This window comes from Cyprinus carpio, chromosome B24 (assembly GCF_018340385.1).
Source record: "Cyprinus carpio isolate SPL01 chromosome B24, ASM1834038v1, whole genome shotgun sequence".
NCBI classification, from domain to species: domain Eukaryota; kingdom Metazoa; phylum Chordata; class Actinopteri; order Cypriniformes; family Cyprinidae; genus Cyprinus; species Cyprinus carpio.
Window position 1 is genome coordinate 11,497,353 of NC_056620.1, and position 19,064 is coordinate 11,516,416.

A 19,064-nucleotide genomic window follows, 5' to 3' on the forward strand; every position below is an offset into this window, starting at 1 on the left:
TATTTCAGTCTACCCAAATCATGATGTGCAGTAAATATTATGACAAGCTTTGGAATTGTGAGGCAGACCCTGAAAGGAGATTAGAAGCTGCAACAAACCGCCCTCTTGTCTCAACAAAGTTTGCTCTTTTTTTAATTTCCTTAGTGAGCAACTTGCTGGCTAACTAAACTTCTTTCCACCCCCTTCTGCTCTTTTTGCCTGACCCCTGCCGTTCACAGTGAGTAATTAAAATTAATTAACTTGTCTGGTATGTGCCTGAAACCAATTACCCCAATGTAAACTTGCTTGTCAACAAACTGTTTTCATGTGAGTGTTTTTGGGCAGCTTGTTAAGCTGCAGTGGCCTCTTCTGGGGGAGTGAGAGATGATGGATGTTTACCTGCACTGAGGTGGGCGAATCATGATTTGATGCCCAAATTAATTGCAACATTTCGATTAGCGGACACCATGGCGGCATGATCAAACACAGTGTTATGATAATAATGAATGTGCTGCTTTAGGAAGGAGTCACTGGGGGCATCTGGAAATCAGTTCTATGGTAAGTTAAATAAAAAATCTTTAAGCAATGTTTATTAAACGTTTATCATATGTTGAATTAAATTCTAACAAGAAGCTAGATGCTATAAAATGTGGGGGTTTTATTAATTAAATAAGTGTAATAAGGTTGTTACATAAAGCACTTTCCATGGATATGGTAACATTTTGTCTCAACTGAGAATTCTGGTATGTTGTTGTTATTATCAAATGCCTTTACACCATTTTAACAAATACCGTTGAATGTATTCAACAAGCTTAATTATTCAAATTTGTTATCCAAGTTATTGTAAGAAAAAATCCATCCAACCATTTTTCATACTGCATTATCTTCTGCATGTATCTTCAATCTGTATAAAACAAACATTTTTCATTATTCTAAATGTAAGTTTATTAGTAACTACAAAAACACATTTGCTCCTACTCACTGCCAATTAATTTTTTGGCAAAACCCTTTTTACTCTTATTACTTTGTTACTCTTATTTATTTTGTTCAGTTCAAAGCAACTGTATGTAAGTTTTTACCTTGAAATGTCAGTTTTAAAATTATTCCGATGGTACACTGACTTCTAATAAGGCAAATGACTTCTGTTTCTTGGGCTCTGGGAGTAGCATATGTAAGTTTAGTGAGTGGGTGTGAAATTCCATAAAAAGGCGAATTGCTTTACGGCAGAAACAAATGCACATCTAATGCTATCCAATGTAATTATGACAGCGAATTCCACTCACTTAACTGTATATACACAAAACTACATACAGGTGTTTTAAATGTTATGTTTTATGTATTTAATGTTAAAGTTATTTGATATTTTAAATATGTATACAATTCTCTAGTTTGGTAGCAGGGTTGCAAAAATAGCAAATCTCGTATAAATTACAGATTAATTTGAACTTCTGAGGTTGAAGATCAACATTTTCAAAATCAAGCGCTTCCTTTTACTGACCGGCGCGACGAGACAAAAACATTAAAATCCATTATAAAGGAGGCATTTGTTGCATCCAGTGGGGACATAATTACGGATTATAATGATTTATACTGTTTTTTTTAAGCGTCACATAAAACCATGTCTGCATTTGTGATTGGAGAAATGACAAACAACAAGCGCTACTCTACACTGTTCAAAACTCGAGTTTGAATCATCAGTGGCACATTCTTTAAATATAAAAAACGTACTGACAGACTGTGAGTCAGAAGCGCTGTCATTGTAGTCTACTCTCCCAGGATCAGGAAACAGTCCTCCATAAAATGCGTTGCACACATCTGAATATTTGGGTTGAATTGTTCTGGAGCAGTGTTTCTCAGCGACCAGCACGGATCAGCTCTAGGCATGACAAAGCGGATATCGTCCTCTTTTGGAAGGCAAAACAAAGTAGTTTCGCATTCACAATGAAACACATAGCATCTCCACAACATGGCGGCACAGCCACAACAATACTACAGCGAGAATAAAAGTTACGCCTTCATTCTTTGCATGAACAATTGGGCAGCATTATGCAAATCTACCCACATCATGACGTAGACGTGGGGGAGTGTTAGAATGAGCCGTTTTAGGTAGGTGTGGTTGACTCTTAACTTTGATAAAGAATATCTCTTTGGATTTGAGACTTCAGTCTTTGCAACGTTACAGATCTTCTTTATGCACCAAGAGCTTGTAACACTCCAAAGAGAAAGGAAAAATTAATATCACATCATATGAACCCTTGAAGAAATGCTTTTTTGTTTGTTTGTTTTTATGTAAATCAGTATCATTTTTTGTAGAAAGTTCCATCCTGAATGTACAAATTTGAATGGTCATTATCTTAAATTGCTTAGTGCACAGGAGGATGACCTGTAATTCGTATAATGGTAGGCTTTAGCCTTTGGTCTGTTTGCGTTTGAGGTGAGAAGGTTGTGACTGTGTGGGCTGTGGCATTTTAACCTCCACAGAAAGGCCTCAGTGTGTTATAGAGTGAAGGGAAGTTCCCTTGAAACATGAGCTCTCTGCATCTCCTCTGTCTCCAGATGAGGAAAAAAGAAAGAAAAAAAAAACATCTGATGAGAGTAGAAATTCACTTAATATTATATATTAGTTCTATCCCCTGCAGTGTTCCTTTATGGAACCCATTGAGCTTTTGGGCCTCACATGGGGCTAAAATAAAGTAATTTAATCGTTGTTAATATCCTCGGAAATTTGAGCCTCTGCTTTATTTCCGTATGAACTGATTTTTAATACTTGTATAGCCACTTTAAAAGCTCATATTCATTTTGTGCACCTAAATTGGTTTTAAAGCTGAAGGTGAACTCGACTCCATATCGCTCAGATTACTGACTTCTCAGTCATGCTCTTAAAATAAGAAAATGTTCTAATCCTATCCATCATGTCGAAACAGGCTGGACAGTGACAAATACAGTCTGCAACTGGCTGAACTTAAAGAAACAGGAGAGTGGAGTGACATACATAGTGAGAGGAAAAAGAGAGAAACAGTACATTTCATTACATCTCTTCATCCATTTTTATTCTCTGAGCATCACTCCACAAAACCCACTCCAGCTAGGAACTTCCTTCTTCATACAGGGGTCAGTAGTTCTAATACAGCCGGCTCACTTCCAGCCTGCCGAGCTAGAGAAAAGCCGGGAAATCACCTGACCGAGGGACTATTTACTACGCCCCAGCGAGCTGCGCATAGGTACGCGGAGGTGAATGATGTCTGATGGACTTAGTTGGGCAGCTTGACATCCTCCTTCATGGTACCCTGAGTGGCCCCAGGGACCCCTGTCAGTTATGATGGAATCACTGCTGAGGTAGTTGTTTAGCTCCATGCTTCCCTTTTGTTTTAATGCTCCCAGTGGGGGGCAAATGGTTGTTTGGTGATAGATGGAGGTTGTGCAGCACAAGGCTGGTCGACATGGTCCTGTTGCAAAAGTGGTGACCGGTTTGGGCAATGAGGCTTTTTGCTGCATGTCCAGATGAATACAGTGTAACACATGATTTCTTAATGAAGTTGGAAATATAACATTGATTATTGAATAAAGTTTTACAAGAAAATACTACTTTTCTACTTGCAAATTTTACATTTAATTCAGTGTTGCTTATGGAAGCTTATCTCCATCACAGAATAAAAATTAATTGTGACTTTTTATCTCAAAATTCAGGCTTTTTTTCACAATTCTGAGTTTAACAAATCTCACAAATATCTGCCTTTGAATAAAAAAAACAACAAAAAAAAACAAAAATAAAACATCTAACTCACAACTCTAACTCACAATCCCAACTATATTTCTCGCAATTGCAAATTTATATTCTCATGAAATGGTCTGAATTATGGGATAAACAAAATCAAAAAACTTTTTCTCAAAATTGTGAGGAAAAATGGCAGAGTTGCTAGAAAAAAAGTCATAATTATCTTTTTTTTCTCAATTCTGAGAAAAAAAAGTCTGAATTGCAAGAAAATTTTAATAATTGTGAGATATAAACTCTGAAAAAAGTCTGAATTGTGAGAGAAACAAATTGCAATAACCTTCTCAGAATTCAGAAAACAAAGTCAGAATTGTGAGATATAAACTCACAATTGCAAGAAGAAAAGTCATTGTAAGATATAAACTAACAATTGCAATAATGAACTCTGAATTATGTGATAAAAAGTGTTAATTGCAAGAAAATTGTAAGTCAGAATTGCAAGAAAAAAAAGTCCAAATTGTGAGAGAAAAAAGTTGCAATAACCTTTTATTTTCTCAGAATGAAAAACCGCCAGAATAGCAAGAAGAAAGGTCATTGTAAAACATTGTAAAATATAAACTCACAACTGCAGGAAAAAAGTCTGAATTATGAGATATAATATAAACTCAGAATTGTGATAAGAAGTCAGAACTACAGTATAAAACTGCAAGAAAAAAGTCTGAATTGCAGGAAGACAATTGTAAGAATTGTAAGATATAAACTCACAATTGCATGAAACAGTCTTAATTGTGAGATAAAAAAGTTGCAATAACCCTTATTTTCACAACAGTCTAAGAAAAAAAGGTCAGAAATATAAACTCAGAATTGTGAAAAGTCAGAAGTTTTCTTTTTTTTTTTTCTGTGGCAGAAACGGATTTCCATAGTTAATTGCCATTTCTTTGTGAAATTTACCAGCAATGTGTGAAAATAGTTTCTACACTATTTTTTTTTTCTTTCTTTCTGTGTTGTCAATAATCTCTCTGCCCTGCCAAAACATGTTCAAAAACCTACATAAGAACCAGGTGAAGGGGTCTTAACTTAAGCAGACGGTTGCCTGGCAACTTAGTCATTAGACTGTCTTCAAAGCTTTCATTGGGAGTCTAGAATTATGTATTGTTAAACACAGCTGTCAAGCAATGCAGGATGCTCTTTGATTTGTGAGTCCTCAGAAGCCTCTATATCGTTTTTATGGACATAATAATAGCAGATCATCTCGCTTGCCTTCGGGCTGGCAAATATTTGATTGCTTTTTAGCAATGTTTTCTGGCTAATGAACACAGCAAATAAGATTGTCGCAGGATTAAAGTTTTAGTCCACATTTAAACTTGATAACAACTTTAATCTCCTTGTGTTCCAAGAACACTGTGCATTATCCAAATGTAAATGTTTTATCGCCACTCATTTGAACTTCTCTATGGTGTTTGAGTTGAGTAACAGACACAGTATGTCATTCATGGAATTTAATACTCTGCTTTCATGTAGGCAGTTGCATATAATATTGGACCAGCCGTTCATTTTTTTTTTTTTCTTGCCTGGCTGCATAGCAACTCTCTATTACAAGTAGGGCATTATATCCAAGTCATTATACTTTCTGATGCTGAAAAACAGGCCTCCTTCCAAAGCAGCACTGCACCGTAGCAAGTACAATTAAATCCTTTACTCTTTAGCTGTAAATAACTCTGGATTTCCTTTTTCACTGTGTTGAAGTTTATTGGAATATTTAAATGTGGTATATTAATATAACATGCATTGTAGACTGTACTGCAAAGTGTGAAATTATGCATTCAGGGTGTTAAAATAAAGATCTAATTTGTATTCTTTTGCACTAATGCAAATCTAAACTATTCAAAATATTGAAAAAAAAAATCAAAAATTTTTCATATAAAATATGAGCTGTTCACAAGGATGATAACTGTAACAACAAACTTTTATTACTCTATGATATTCAATGAGATAATAAATATGATATAATGATATGATATGACATATGATATATAATATGATATAATATGTTATATGATATGTGATGATGAAATGATATATGATATATGATATGATGATATTCTATTCTATTCTAATTCTATGAAAATATGGAAGTTCACACCACAGTTATAAAGATAAAAACACAGAGGAACGTTTTTGTAATCAGAACCATTTTTTTTTTCAGCAGATAAACAATAAACACACTGACAGCCAATCAGAATCGACTCAACATTAAAATGCTCAAGCATTTAAAGAGGCAATACTGCAGTTTGGGATTATAATAAATAGAACATTATTATCCATTTGTGTGGATGCAAATATAGGCTAGGTCTAGATGTTGTTAGAATGTTGTTAACTAAACAGCTGAGGTAGCCACTGACTTCTATTATGAAATAATAATAAGTCAATGCCTACCATCAACTGTTTGGTTATCAACATTCTTTAAATATCATATTTTGTGTTCAACAGACAAAAGAAAGTCATACAGGTTTGTAACAACTTTTGAATGATTAAATAGCCTAATGACATCATTAAAATTTTTGGGTGTAGCCTACTGTCCCTTTAATTCTGAATGATAAATTGTGTCATTCAGCGTCTATTTCCTAATAATGTCTTAAACGTTTTCCTTTTTTTATTTATATTTTTTTATTTATTTCGTATTGACATAAGTCTTATTTATTTTGGCAGTAGGCTACATGCAATAGCTTAAGCTTGATACTGTATATACCGTCTTTATCAGAAATAAATAAATAAAATAAAAATCGGTGATTAACCTACACTAGAAGCACTAATGTAAATTGTGACCTCTGGTGGTGTCTTACGCTATTGTAAATAAAAAACAGTCTAAAACGATTGCTAAACTTTTTCAGGATGATAAAAAACAATAAACACAAGTAGTTAAGGGCTCCCACTTCACGCATTGTAAATTCAAATTATGTTCTTCTGCTGTGTGTTGTACAAACTAGAGCGCCCTATCATCATCAATGAAGCTGTCCACGCGCGCAGTGCAGACAGGCTCGTTGGCTCAATGGGACGCTCTGGTCTTGTCGCGTCGCGTCGCTCACTGGAGACACGGGGGCGCTCGCTGGCAGCGCGTCTCATTCTGTCGCTCTCTTGACTGGAGCGCTTCACACAAACTGTCCAGTGAGTTGGACGCCGCGGCACTGCTGCACGTCTTCGGCCGCTGCGCTCTCACTGTCGTCTGGGAAAGTAGTGGAAGTCGCTGGGTCTTATTTGCGTACGTTACAGGTTGAGTTCATTTAGAAAGCTGCGCTCTTACGGACTATTCCTCCGTTGCGGACTGTAGAGATATTTGGATTATTACACGTCATATATTTCACAGAACTCCCTGACGCTTTGCTTCTTCTCATCTACATAATCAGGAGGAATATTGTGGCACTTTATTTGGTAAGTGACTCGTTATGATTTTTCCTTTACTGGACTAACTTATATTTGGTAAATGCAAATAGCCTACGGTTTCTGTGTTTCTCTTGCACAAATGCATTAAGAACAAGTGTACGCTCAACACATAATATTTCGCATGTAGTTAGGCTACTAAAACTGTTAAAAATTCTGACTTTGTGTTTTATTTAGCCTGTTTATATTCTCTCTCTCATTTCACTTTTCTCATTAATGAGGGAAACATTGTCGAAATCATTTTTACCGCAACCCATTTGTGCTTTCATGTCTGTTTTGTGGAACTTTTGCTGATGAAATCATATTTACCGCGTGGTGGTGCTGCCTCAGAGTAATTTACAGTCTGGAGGAGATGCAGCTTTTGACAGCAATGAAACAGTTTCACGTCTTAATTCAGTATCTGTACGTTTTGATCGTTAGCAGAAGCTGTATATAATTAGTATACATTGATTACTCTTTTATATTCGCATATTTTATATATATTCTGTATCTTCATTCTCAATCCCAAAACAAAAACACCAATTCTATTTCAAAAAAATGAATAAAAAAACCTACATTTATAAACGTTTTGTCTTAATTATTTCTTTATGATTTGTAAATGATTAACTGAGGCAGAATTTTATTTCGGACATTTTATTTAGCCTGTGCAATTATTATCTCCAGCTGAGAGGAACTAACTTTTCTACAACAAATTTATTGAACTATTAAATTAATATGAAAATATGTAATTGACCAGCATGGTAGAACTCATCTAAAACGAGCTGTCAAGATGTAACTCATATTTGCTCTCGTGTGTATTATAACAAAGCTGTTGTAACATGCATCTTTATTTGTCATTTAATATGCGTTAGTGATTTAATCATACAGCACAAATTTTTCTTTAAAGGGGTCATATGATGCTGCTAAAAAGAACATCATTTTGTATATTTGGTGTAATGAAATGTGTTTATGCGGTTTAAGGTTGAAAAAAAAAAACATTTTTTTTTTTCCAAATACTGTACATTATTTTTCTCTATGGCCCGCCTTCTGAAACGCATCGATTTTCACAAGGCTCATCTCTCTGAAAAGCGAGGTGTACTGTGATTGGCCAGCTATCCAGCGCGTTGTGATTGGTTGAATGCCTCAAGCGTGAGACGGAAATGTTACGCCTCTTAACATATTGTGAAGCTTTGTCCGGCCCAAGCGACGAGACAAAAACATAAAACCCATTATAAACGTGATATAAACATGATTTCTAGTCGTTTTTTCTTTTGGAAGGCAAAAACAAAGTAGTTTCGCTTTCGCAACGGAACAACGTCTAGAGTGAGCCACGGCCGGCTTGAGTGAGCAGACGCGGGTGGCTTGAGAACGGTGCGGCAGGCAGATTCTACGAAGGAGCGTACCTTGGTCTTGTAGCAACCACATGTGACGACCCCGGGCTGGACACCGCTTCATCCACAGTGAAAGCCGATTCAGAGATCCACAGTGCAAAGTTGATGTATTTCCTCAGCGAACAGCACGGATCAGCTCCAGGCAAGACGAAGTGGATATCGTCCTCTTTTGGAAGGCCAAACAAAGTAGTTTCGCTTTCACAGTGAAACACACAGTGTCTATAAGAAATGGCGGCGGCGGCAACAACAATACTACAACGAGAATAAAAGGCACGCCTTCTTTCTTTGCGTGAACATATGGGCGGCGTTACGCAATCTTCGCACATACTGACGTTGATATGCGGGGGGGTGTTAGGACGAGCCGTTTCGGGGGGCATGGACGAGTCTCAACTTTTATAAAGAATATCTCTTTGGATTTGAGACTTTAGTCTTTGCAACTTTACAGATCTTTTTTATTCACCAAGAGCTTGTAACACTCCAAAGAGAAAGGAAAATTTGAAATTGCGTCATATGATCCCTTTAAAGCTGATTAACATTCTTTATAGTTTAAGAGAAGTATTCTCTTTTACTATTGGATTTTCTCTTTTCATTTGGATTGATTATATGTTTAAGCTTCATCACTATGATGATGATGTAAGACAAATGAAGACATTTTCAGAGTGACAAAGACTCATGTGGGTTTTTATTAATGACTGGCAATTATTAATGACTGCTACGTTTGATTGTCTCCTGTTATTTAAAGGACACTCAATCATGAAATGTATTTGTTCCTCTTTACCTGATGTCCTACTCTATGTTAACAGCCACTTTCAACCATGGCTCATCAAGCTCATTAGTTTCAGTGGTTATTATATAAACCTTTCTGTATTTGATTTTCCTGCATTGTGACCTTTGCAGTGTGTCCAAACTGTGTTGTCACACTTGCTGTTATGATCAAACATATTTAGTTTAATCTAATAGAGAATGTGTCAGGTCATTAGCATCAGCTTTGGACATTCAAACTTGGACGCCCAACCGTGCAGCAATTGTCAAATGCAATCTTTTTTTAAACCCTCACTGTATGAAATTTATCTGAAAATGGAAATAACCACTTCAAGTAATTTTGAGAGCAAATGCATTTGCCTAATGATTCCGAACACGTTTGGCATTCCTGAAATCAGCGGTTCATGTAGCTTTCCTGCTCCACTGATCTCTCCAGACTGTACCCTTATGCATTTTACCCATGCTGAATATATGATGACATTCAAGACCTGGAAGATGTCCAAGTTCTCTTCAGTTTTTCTTTACTTGCTTAAAGGTAGTTGCACTTCAGCGTATGATACTTTTTTAAGCCTAAGCTCTATATAGTGCATGTGTATAGTGTATCACCACCAGCAGGCTTCTGGAAAAACGTGACCCTGGTCCAGATGGTTAAATTACTTTTAGATCATAGCAGTGCAAGTCCTTTGAGTTCATTCGCCTGCAAAGGCATGGTCGTTAAGGTCCCATAGGACGAAGCGGCTCGGGAATGTAAAGTGAAAAAAAAGTGCTGAATTCTGAAAGAGTATGATGAGATACCTTTGGGCAATAAGAGCGGTTCGAATTACAGTGCGGATTCAACATTGAATCTCAGTGGACGTGTAAAAACAGTTCTACACTGAAAAAAAAAAAACCCTCCTGGTCATTGATTTAACCTAAATTCTAAACTCTTTTAATAATGTTATTGTCCTAAAGCGATAATTTAGTCAACATGAGATCATTAAGTTTATAGTTATCATCTATATGTCAGCCATTGTGTCGTACACTTCTACATTGAAAGTGCTTTTATTTTAGAACGCCCCGTGGATGCTATAGTAATATGAAGACTGGCTTTGTTTCTTATTTGTAACCCAAGTTATTAGTCTGCCACTGGCCTACATATGTTACGAAGGTGTCACCAGCTATTGTGAAGTTGTTAGTATGCTGTAACTAGCACCTGCACAGCTTGACAACCCAGAGAGCCTGTTGTTCCACTTCCCTGTTCGTTTTACATAATCAGACAAAATACCACAAGATCTTAAAGGCATAGTTCTCCCAAAAATGAAAATTCTGTCATTAATTACTCACCCTCATGTTGTTCCAAAACCCTAAGACCTTTGTTCATCTTTGGAACACAAATTAAGATTTTTGATGAAATCCGAGAGCTTTCTGACCCTCCATATAGACAGAATTCAGCAATGCAACTGACACGTTCAAGGCCCAGAAAGGTAGTAAAGACATCATTAAAATAGTCCATGTGACATCAGTGGTTCAACTGTAATGTTACGAAGCTATGAGAATAAAAGAAAGCTCTTGGATTTCATCAAAAATATCTTAATTTGTGTTCCAAAGATGAAAGAAGGTCTTAAGGGGTTTGGAATGACATTTGGGTGAACTAACCCTTTAAAGAAATAGTTCATCCAAAATTGTACAATTATTTATGTACCCTCATGCTTCTTTCTTGTGTGTGTGTGTTTTAATCGTACTTATCTCAAACTTTTGAATGGCTGTGTATCGCAGTTTCACAGTGTGTGGTTGGACTCCATTGACTTTCATTATATGAAAAAAACTTTCAAAACTTTTCACATATAGGTTTTGAACAATGCAAGGGTGAACAAGTGTTGACAGAACATACATTGCTGTGAACTACCCTTTTAAATGTGATAATTCCATTCATCATAGTCTCTCACACACTTAGCTGCCATGAAGTGAATTGTGTTTTTCCATTGTTTACCAGCGGTTTTGTCGCTCGTCTATATTTAGCTTCAGCTCGCCACATCTCCATTCAGGGGTGGTGCTCCTGTACTGATCACAGAACAGTCTTGGCAGTCTTAAGAGGAGAATGCAACAATGGCTGCTGCTTTATTACCCTTGTAGAATAAGTCAGGCTTGAGGAAACAGCTGGTCTGAGGAGCAGACAGGTCAGGGCTAATGATGCGCTAACTTATTCAGTCGGTTAAATGCTGAAGGGTTGCTGTGGATACGTGCGACACAACCTTGATGGTAAATCAGACAACAATAGAGGAGCGAGTGTAACATGAGGCGTAATTGTCACCCCGTGAAAGTTTATTGACGTTGCCATAGCTTCCAAAGAAGATTAGATAACTATGTTGTACTACAGCATGAGTTATGTCAGGACAGATCTGATGTGGTTGCAACACTTTGTAATTATCACTGATTATATCTCGACTGTTATTCATATTATTGCTCTTGATGTTGATGATTATTGTAATTGCTATTTGTTAGTTTCCATAAATATTATTTGCTGTCTCCTATAGGCTGTAGAGAGAATTCATTATTCATAATTCTTTCGATTCTTATTTAGAACTGAGCAATTAAGTTCAAGATGTGAACAGCATGTGCATAGTATTTGAAATTAGCTGCATTTTTTAAGTTCACTTCAAGGTTGTTCATATTATTGTTCATGTCTAAAAGCCTGCAAGTCTGAAATGAGAAATTTGTGCTGTATCAAGTTTTTTGTGAGCGTACAGTCCAGAAAAGAGACTCTTTCATCATGCTGGAATAGTTCATTCGATCTGCAGTGTTGCCAGATTGGAGCAGGACTAGAGTAATAGGGACTGCTTTGAACTGTCTCTGTTCTGCAGGTGGAAGCCAATGCTTTCAGGATGATTTTTTTTAGTTTTACAAAGAAAGAAAGCAGGTTTGAATGTGTTTTGAGTGAGAGAGAGAGAGCTCTTTAATGCTCTCTGCTTCATTTGTAACAGATATGTCCACATGTCAGTGCAGATTAGCACCATCTCTCCACACTGGCTGATATGTTTGCTTAGTCCTAAAACCACAAAACCTCATTACCCTTCTTTCACTGTCATTTTCAACCACAATCCTTATATTTAACCCTGACTCACTGATTGTGAAACTTCACGTTGACAAATCCCCTTGGTCTCTGTATTTCCACTCGGCGTTCATATGAAAGACTTGTTTCTTTTATGCACGTTTAAATAAGGACAGCGCTTCAGAGGCACTAATAGAGGTCCAGTTTCTAATCCCATCAGACCTCTGGTGTTATTTTTAGGGAAGGCTTGGAGAGCATCCTGTTTATGTTTGAAACACTGGACCTTATGTTCTTTGAGAATAAAGGATGAGAGCCAGATCAAGAGTTTTTCCCCCCTTTGGCATACTGTAGTTTATTAATGCCATGCCATTCCACCGGCGGTTCTTCTTCGGACTGAATCATGAGTTGTCAGTCTTCTGAAAATGATTTTCCATGCTTTCTAGGCCCGGTTTAACAGGCTCGTAATTTTTATGCGGGGTGAATGACGTTATGGTATGAGTGAAAGGGCTGTTTGAGTGATTCTGCGTATGTTTCTGAGAGAGTTTATAGCGACAGCAAAGATTCCTGAAGACCTTTCATCAAATCACTGACATTGTTACTGAAGATGGTTGACATTTGTTTAAAAAATGTATGGATTTATTTTTGCGGTCGTTTTATGTAGAGCTATTGAAGTTGTACGGTCACTGTTAGGACCTTGTTCTTGATGTTTGAATTTGTATATGTAGTCTATTGAGTTATGGCATAATAAATTTAATGGAGCAGAAATTAATAGCCAGTGAACTAGATTGATGGTCGTATCATGTTCATCTTTCTAAAAAAAAAAAAAAAAAAAAAAAAAAACCCACTAGTCTTTACATTCACTTTTTAATAGCTAATGACAACAGAGATTAAATTAAATGATAGGTGGTAATTGCTGATGTTTTAATGATGTTTATGAGAAATAAATGGTCATTAATATGTAATGCATTTAGTATGTGGAATAATTCAGATTTTTTAAGGGAGTATATTATGCTCATTTGAGCAAAAATTAGAAAAAAATTTTAACATTATAAAATATTTTTATTATTAAAAACCAAATATTTTTTGCTGTTTTTTTTTCTCTCTGATGGAATACATACATTTACACTTTTTACCACATATAATGGCACACGCCATTCAAGGAAAAAATATATATATTAAAAATTTTTTTATATAATATATATATTTTTTATAATATATATAACTTCCCCCCTACTCAAATCATCCACTCAGGATTTTTCTCTGGGTTCTCCATATAGTCTGGTTTCTAATGCAGTGCAAGTGTGTCTGATGGATTCTAACAGCATTGTGACCGTGGACTGTGTGGGGAGAGTGATGCAGATAGCGAGAAAGCACTTAATATGTATTTAGGGCTTTTTTCAGATAGAGCTGTAGCCTGCCGCCTCCCCTGCTGCTCTGAAAGCTTGTGTCAGGCTGTGAACAGCATCCATCTCTGTCTGGGGTCCTGAAAATGTGGCATAGCAGATAGAGAGAGTGTAGATTGATTCCTGTAGCCGGGGGTTTGCTTCAGGGTGAAGGAGGTCTGCATTTAAAAAGAGGCTTTAATGAGTCGCCTTGGAAGGTGGTCTGCATGGCTCTGCTCCATAGCTTTTGTTTTAACACTACGTGATTCTCTCGCTTGCTGTTTCTGTGGACTGCAGAGTGAGACACGGTGCTTATGATTTTGTGTCAGTTCTGTTTTCTGCTTACTGCGTAGAGAGTTTGGCAGCGTTATGTGAAAACTGTTGATGAAGCGTTTGTATACAAGCTCAGTCTTGCATGTGTGATATCATGTGTGATTCGGTTTTGTGATAAACAGTTTCTTAATTTTAACTTAAATCTTAATTTTCTCCAAAAAATATTTTTGTAGATTACTGAAGAACGTAATTGACATAAACAGCATTGTTTATGTTCAGGGGGGAAAGCGTACACATGAACGTAATCAACGTAATCAGCGTTGTTTTTAGGGTAAAGTGTGCGTATGCCTTGCGATACTCTCCAAAATGGTGGAAGATGTAACTCGGGGGAGAAGAATTGTTGAATAAAGTCATTATTTTTGTTTTCTTTGTGCACAAAAAGTATTCTTGTGAATTGAAGTTGAGCCACTGATGTCACATGGGCTGTTTTACCGATGTCCTTACTACATTTCTGGACCTGGGAACTTTATTGTTGCGTTGCTGTCTATGGGAGGGTCAGAGAGCTCACAGATTCCATCAAAAATGTCCACACGAACGCTGTTATTTTTAAAACCACAGCTTTTTCTATGCGGTTTGGCCATTCTTCCACAGGCAAACGCAGCACCAGGTCAGTCTATCCGAACATTTTTGAAAACGCCTGCCAGGTTAAAGATTTTCAAAAACTCCGGTTGCAGTGTTATCATGTAGACAGTGAAACCAGCATTTTTGGCGCTGTTATCTCCACCAACTGGAAACTTTTTCAGGCTTCTGATTGGCCAACATGGCTTTACGGTTGAGATTATATCGCCACCTATTGGCTTGGCATGCTCTTGACAGTGCATCATTGATTTATTTCAGCTACCAGAAAAAAAGAAGAAAAATAAAGAAAGTAAGGGAAAAAATTAATAATTGTTTTACTTTAGTTAACAATAACAGCAATGTTTTGGAGCTTGACTCTGATGCCGTGACTAATAGATGGAGACCTGATCTGTTTAAAAAGCTCAGTTTCTCTGCCAATACCAATCCAAGTATCAGATAGGTGCAGCAGCTCTACAATTTTATTGATGCGCACAGAATTGAGAAGACAAGAACTGGCAGGAAGACGGATGGGTGGGGTCAGCAGAGGACCTAAGCCAGACTTAAATGTCCTCATTGCTCAACATGTCAGAATATGTGGCCTAACCTTTAAGCCCGGGCACCGTCTACTTTTCAAGCATGAGGATGACTCAAACTCTGCATTTTGTTTTCTTGACGTGATATTTGTGATGTGTCTGCACTGTGCATCTGTGCTATCCAAATCTGAGGAAGTGTCAGGGGACTTGACATCATCCCTGACAGGTGAAGCATCCTCAGGCTCAAGAGATGCAGTGAAGTCAGACGGGATGTGACAGAAGTAAGAGAAAAAACATTACTGCTTTCCTTGACTTCATAAAACATCTGACAGAGAGAATTTGACACCTATTGAGGAGTCTCTTGCTGTTTAAATATGTGTCTTAAGGCCAAACGTCTGTTGTAAATCTGTTGTTTATGCCATTTAATCTTTTTCTTGTCAGTGAAAGGAGTCTGATGTACTGTAAATATGTGCAGATATTAACAAACAAAGCCAAAAGGTCACGGTGGAAGCGTGGGCATGCAGAAAATCCCTGCTGTATCAATGAACAGCTTGATTTTATGCAAACAGAGCTCTTGCTAATCAATACAAACCCCCCTAAGTCCTGCTTAAAGCATCGAGCAGCTCCCTGAGAAGACGTAGCGCACGGCTCTCCGGCGACTGATGGGGCAGCGACACAATTTAAATGTGCCGACTGGCTCCTCTCAGATGAATGGTTGTTCATGCAGACTTTATGAAGGGATCAATAGGAGATTTGCTGTTATTAGAGACGTGTGTTATTTATATTTAAAATCTTAAAACTGTGATCAAGTGATCTCTTTCCAGACATATGTCTCATTCAGGGGCCCCAGAATGAGTTTAGCAGGGGAGTGGGAGACAGTCAAACAGTTCACAGCGAGAAATGGGGTGGGTGTGAAACCCCCTCTAGCAGACAATGACAACTTCCTGCCTGCTGAGACGAGCCCAGTGAAATCACACAAACCAGACAACAGCAAGCCTGTTTACAAATCACTGAATATTTTTAGCAAGCATGTTTATTTGCTATCTATCTATCTATCTATCTATCTATCTATCTATCTATCTATCTATCTATCTATCTATCTATCTATCGATCTCTTTTTCTTATTTGTCTATCTATCTATCTATCTATCTATTTGTCTGTCTATCTATCTATCTATCTATCTATCTATCTATCTATCTATCTATCTATCTGTCCGTCTGTCTGTGTCTTTCTGTTTTTCTCTCTCATTGTCTTAGGACTTAGGTTAATTATTGAATCTCTCATTCAAATCTTCAAGGATCAAATTTCTTCTTAGTGTCTCTCATATCTGTCATGTATTGTTGACATGTTAGTGCTTAAATTTTTCTCAATTGATTTTTATTCAATTCATTTAACTGGCCAATTTACTGACACAATAACTAGGTTTTGAAGCATGAATTAAAGGTTTTGCGTGAGTAACTACATTTTGCAGACATGCAATAGAGTTCTGATGTTCCAGCGAACTAGTTTAGAGAACGCTAAGCCTGATTAAAAAAATGCGCTAAAGCGATTGAGAAAAACTGTAAACTAGTCTTCATAAGTGATGATGCATCAGGATCAGGATGCATTATCTGATCACCAGCCTGACATTTGTCCTTTTAGGAAACAAATCAGTTTCAAATCATTTGTATAGGAATGGAAAGCTCTATTCCATCCAACATCTACTCACTTATGTGTAGAGGATTTCATCTTCCACTTCTTCATTATGACAGGTTTATATACAGTATGACTTAGTCATAGAGTATCCATTAATATTTTAGCTATATTTAAAGTTTCTCTCCATCTATGTTTTCCTCCCATTTTTATTTATTTATTAATTCTCTCTACACTGGTTGTTTTTACCACAATCAGGCTTAATGATGCACTTAAGTGATACTAAAAGCTAATTGGTTTGAAAGGTTACTCTGATAATGATGGTTATTTATGCAGAAGGAGACATTTTATCTCTTCTCAACTTTTAATTATTCTGACCCATTTTTGCTGGAAACAAATGACATTATTCCATTTTCATGTCCAGTATGATTGGTCAATTTAAAGGGGTCATATGATGCATTTTTAAAGATCATTATTTGGTGTATTTGGTGTAACAGAATATGTTGACATGCTTTAATGTTCAAAAAACAAATTATTTTTCAAATACTGTACATTACTGTATGCCTTCTATGCCCCGCCTCTCTCAAACGTGTCGTTTTCTACAAAGTCCCTCCTTCTGACAAGCGCAGTCTGCTCTGATTGGCCAGCTGACCCAGTGCATTGTGATTGGTCGAGCACCACAAGCACTCATCGGAAATGTAACGCCCCTTTCCATAATCGCGAGCTTCATCTTTCAAAATACATGTAAAGACAGTTAATAATATCCTTAGTTTTACCATCAGTTCAAGCCGGAAAGGGGAACAGAGTCACGTGACAGACAGTGATGAAGCTTGTATGTGTTTGCAGTACACAAGCCATGGACGCTTAAGACAGCTGACTCCCGGTGTGACCCTGTCTCTCTCTCGATCTCTCTCTCACACACACACACACACACACACGCGTGCATACACACACACACGACGCGCAAACTCTGCATTTAAACAGTCAATAGCAAATACTTTAATAACAAAACATACTTACAGTAGCTGATTCAGAAGCGCCATATTGCCGTAGTCAGAATGACATCCTCTCCTAGGTTCACGAAACAGTCGTCCATAAAATGCGTTGCTGTTCTGTTGTAAGTAATCTTAAAGCTTCCTAAATGCATCTACTTTCGGAAGGCCAAATAAAGTGCCTTTGTTTTTGCCTAGAAACACACAGTATCTCCCTGACATGGCTGCTTCAACACTAACTGCGGTTACTGAAACCACACCTTCTTTCTTTGCGTGAACATTTGGGCGGCATTACGCGAATATTTCCACATAGTGACGTAGAGATGTGGGGTGTGTTAGAACAAGCCATTTTAGGGGGGCATGGCAGAGTCTTAACTTTAATTAAAAAAAGAATATCTCTTTGGATTTGAGACTTTAGTCTTTGCAACTTTACAGATCTTCTTTATGCACCAAGAGCTTGTAACACTCCAAAGAGAAAGGAAAAATTGAAATCGCATCATATGACCCCTTTAAGCATCAGAGGAGTGTTTCGGCTGTCAACCTCCTCTGGATTTCATGAAGTGATTTCACTCACTCATAGAACGATTTAAATACAATACAACTTTACAGCACAGTAGTAAGAAATGGAGTAAAACATTTGTTTTATCACTTATTTACCTTTTTTGAAGAAGCCACACTGGCTTTCTCTGATGGTCCATCCATGTGTCTATTAGGGGTGTGCCATATCATACCATCCACGATAACACCGGTGTACATTTTTACACTATAAAAAAGTGTCAAGTGTGGTGAGAGTTCAGAGGTGCTCTTTCATTTGTATTCACTTTGGATAAATGTCACTGGAGGAGTGCTAGTTAGCCGGCAAATTAGCCTACCTGCCGAGATCCTGCCTTGAAACGATCAGCACACTATTACTTCCTCTGTCCTTTTTTCATTTATGTTTTGTTTCCTTTCCACCATCTACTCCTTTCAAAAGAGACAAAGTGCTTGGAAAGGAATACTGAGCTAGGAAAAAAGAACAGAAATCACCTGTTGTGCTTAAAACGTCCAGTTTTGCCTGGTGGGCTATTAAACCCTCTTGCCTGCGTGAATGTAATATCAACAGGCGTCTTTCCTGTGAATAGTGTTGAATAAGACTGAATGAATTATGGTGAGCTCTGAACCCTGCAGAGCCTAACACACTTTCCAACCCAGTACAGAACAAGCATCTGTTGTGTGATAAATAAAGCAATGTTTAATAAAAGTATATTTCAGATATACACCTCTGCACCCTTCCTTCCCAGCCACCACATACATACATACACACACACACCGGCAAATAATGGTTGCTAAATGGTTTCTTGGTGTT

The 19,064-nt window shown here is 37.2% G+C and overlaps 1 protein-coding gene across 3 annotated transcripts in view; it reads left to right on the plus strand.

Moving 5' to 3' along the window:
* Nucleotides 1-6,698: 6,698 nt before the first annotated feature.
* Nucleotides 6,699-19,064, plus strand: part of sema5a (sema domain, seven thrombospondin repeats (type 1 and type 1-like), transmembrane domain (TM) and short cytoplasmic domain, (semaphorin) 5A) — a 126,072-nt gene continuing 113,706 nt past the window's right edge. For 2 of the 3 annotated variants that reach the window (XM_042752485.1, XM_042752484.1), the window contains exon 1: nt 6,703-7,120. The gene's annotated coding sequence lies outside the window, so the exon portion shown is untranslated. Of the gene's footprint in view, nt 7,121-19,064 lie in introns of all 3 variants that reach the window. The other variant, XR_006158531.1, reaches the window with a different exon arrangement.